This window comes from Bradysia coprophila, chromosome IV (assembly GCF_014529535.1).
Source record: "Bradysia coprophila strain Holo2 chromosome IV, BU_Bcop_v1, whole genome shotgun sequence".
Lineage (NCBI taxonomy): Eukaryota > Metazoa > Arthropoda > Insecta > Diptera > Sciaridae > Bradysia > Bradysia coprophila.
In genome coordinates, this window is record NC_050738.1 from 14782737 (window position 1) to 14786599 (window position 3863).

Below are 3863 nucleotides of genomic sequence, written 5' to 3' on the forward strand. Positions count from 1 at the left end.
TAACTAACTAACTAACTAACGTAGGCGATTTCAGTTATCTGAAAATTCGAAATTTTGCTTATTTTCATACAAACATCAATATTTCGAAGTTCAATATCTCGGCCAATTTTGAAGCTGTAGTAACGTGTGATAGCTCGTTGAACTCGTATTGATGCCCAGATTCCAAATATCTAAGTTTGGGGGTCGTTGGAGTTAAGGGGGAGAAGTAAAAAAGTTGCTGTAAATATGCTCCGCCGTCCTCAAACAAATTTTGTTAAAACATTTTTGGTAGTGGACTTGCGTCACGCCCGCTAACTAACGTGCGGGCATGATTTTTAAATTTCAACGAATCTGTTCTTTGAATAGCACGCTGGTCAGCGACTTTTTTGAAAAATCCTGAAACACGTGTCGACCAAAATCCAAATCTCTTTCCCTTTGAACCGAACTTTGGAACCGCCATATTTGCCAAGATCACATAACTTGCGGTTAAAATGCTCATAGCTCCCAAATCTTTTTGAAAATGAAATAGTACATGTCATTACCTTTCTATTGACACCCCACACGACCTTGTACGGCTCGTGTAACTGCAGAAATTTTTGTAAGAAAAGGTTTTACAGGTTTTTGGTTTTTGATCACCTTTCACAAGACACACAAACTTCAAAGATTTTTTTTTAAATTTGTTTTGGCTTCTAGGGTCGTAGTTCTTTCTAGTTAAATATAAACAATTCAACTAGAAAATGCGTCCGATTTCGGTAGGCTTTCGGTTTTTCAAAAGAATCCCTCCAGAGTAATTCAAAATCGGACTTGTGTGACGGTCCTTCACCACCATCAGGCTTGGACTGGCTAAAAAAAAAGCCTTTCGAGGAAAAAGTCAAAAAGCCCTTCCGTTCGGGCGACTGTTTCCAATTAGGTAGTAGAGTCACAAAATACTCGACTGGACGATGTAGTAATATGCAAATTCAGTTTGCACAACAAGCAAGGCACTTATGCCGTAATTTGCATAAGGGACTTCATATTTTTTTAGAACAAAATAATATCGATTGTCTTGAAAAAAGTTAAGTCCGTTATGCAAATTACGGCAGACTTATTACGTGGCTTTTGGCAAGGCTTACATTTGTGTGTCTGTTGTCTTTGTCATCTTCATCAGTATTAGATGTGCGCCGGTCAACTTTTGTTCGGCGGCGGCTGTAAACATTTTTCAGAGTATCGGCGGCGGCGTGAATCGACTGAAGTTATTTTTTCGGCGGCTCGCTTCGGCGCAATACAATTTTGAACCAGCGGCGGCGGCGCATTTCGGCGCAAAAATCGGCGCTATATGGCGAATTGTTATTACTTTTCGGAAAAGTTTTTTCGCTTCACTAGATTCATAATATTTCATTTAAAGACCAGTGCTGAATTTCTTGTTTTGATAAAAAGCGGTCCAAGACATTCTCAATGAAACTAATACCTCAGAAACCATTTTTTAATTCATCTTGTTGTTACTCAAATTTCAAATAGCTGTTGCCAGAAAAATTGGACATTCAAACGGAAAAATAGGTAATTGACTTTCTATTGTACTTTATAAAGAAGACCATCAATGTTCCACTAATTTTAAGTTCTCAAAATCCAAAACGTGCATAAAGTATCTCAGAAAGTCGAGATTTTCCAATCAGCCGAAACTCAAACTTATTTTTGGCAGACGTCATTGATTGGTGATATAGAATTACCAAAATAATATTTTCTCTTTTTATCAACGTATACGAGCGCAGCGAAAATTTCGATCGTAAAACAAATTAAAAATTGAGAGAAAGGCCTCAGTAGGAATATTTTGATTGGAAATAGAAAAAAATAACAGAAAGGCCTCAGAAGGGAACTTTCGATTAAAAAGTAAATATTTCGACTTTGTTCGCTAAAATGGGCTTAATTTGTTTGAACAACAAATGGTTGAAATTTAAAAAAGCCCTGTCGGGACTTAGCCTGGCTGAGGCAAAAGGCCCTTCGGGAATCGCCCCAGCGCCTCTTCATTAACGTAGTGCCATGATGAAAACTTGTCCGAATAAGAAAGCATTTAAATTTTCAAATATTTACATAACAGCCGCGGTGACCCAATCGGACCTAATTACCAAATAAGAGATAATGATTTGATTCAATTATCGATAATTTCTTTCGATTGATAATGTCGATAATTTTGAACGTTTAAGGAGCTTTCAATTTGTATGTATTAGTTTGAGATGATGAGCATTCCTTATTTTGAACATTTCCATGAGCTTCCCATAATAAATAATTCAGTACCATTCAGAGTCTACGACATAGGATTGAATAAAAGACAAATTTTACATGCACAAAATTGTTGCTTTTTATTTTTTTTTTACGTTTTTTTAAATGCGCTTACAAACTAAACGTTCCAAAGTCATGCCATATTTCCATTGAAATTTTAACATCAAAGAATATTCAATTAACCGCTGCATGGGCATGGGCCACCTGAACCTCCAGTAGCTCCACCAGTAGCTCCACCAGTAGCTCCACCAGTAGCTCCACCAGTTGCTCCACCGACTGCTCCACCGATTGAACCGAGTCCACCAGCGAGGCCAGAAAGACCAGAGACGACAGATGTAACTTGGGTGAATACAACGGAGAATTGAGCGAATAACGATCCAACGATGTCCAAGGAACCGAGAAGCTGTCCGCTAATTTGTCCAACGATGTCACTGCTCAAGAGTCCAGTCAGACCACTAAGGGTACCGCTGACTTGACCAACAAGTCCTGAAATAACTTCAACAAGTTTTTTTTTTCTAATGGTGCTCCGCACTTTACATCGAACTGATGCAAATTCCTTTATGAAGAGAAAACAAAACCACATTAACTTCACTATTATTCACAATTATTTTAACATTTAGATCAATTTGGCCGTTGAATTTAATGATCAAAATTTTGCTGGCTAGCATTTTAGATGAGACACATAAATAAACAAACGTCTGATACATATCATGACAAGCACACAATATGTTTTTGAAGACAATAGAAGCGATGACGGACGTAGGGTGGCTAAATGTTCAATTATATTTTACGTTCTTTTGTATGTTGAGACGTACTGAACGCTTTCCTATATCGTTCACTGATACAAAACATCTTTTTTCAAACTCAAACGGTTTATATTGCATAAATTTACTCTTAATTTAGAAGCCTGATGTAATAATTAAAAACCAAGAGAAAATGTAACCAAAACCAAAATTTAGTTTATCCACCCTATATCACATTTTGAAATCGTGACTGCAGCGCCGTCATTGCGACCGCTGAGTTAACTAAATTTAAATTTGTGGATTCCATTGTTGTGGGATAAAGTGTGGGTTAAATAAGATTAATACCTTTGGAAAACCCGAAAACTAAATTTCTTCGACTGTAATGCTTGATTTCCACTTACCAAAAATGTAAAATTGATTTTTTTTATTAGTTGTTTACTTGACAGTTCGCTCTCTCACGAAGTACATTTTGTTTAGTATAAACCATACTACCCAATTCTAAATATATGCATAGCTGTAATAGAGAAAAATTTGAATCTTTAAATAATAATCTTGGTAGTCAGCTACCAACTACCAAATTTTCGAATTGCAATGTTAACTGTGAGCTATCGGTTATCAGATAACAGATAATTATTATTTGCCTGATGTTGATTTGCTCATAGTGGCTTTGCAATTTGGAACATCAATCCAGCTACCAAAACTACCAACTTCCAAAACTACTAACTTCCAAAACTACCGACTACCAAATTTTCTGTCTATAAATAGGCGAGCAAGTAGAATCATTTCGTTAGTCGGTGCTTATTTCTTGAACAGTAAACATCTCTGTCGAAAATTACGTTTGTTAGTCAATAATAATCTTGGCAGTCAGCTACCAACTACCAAATT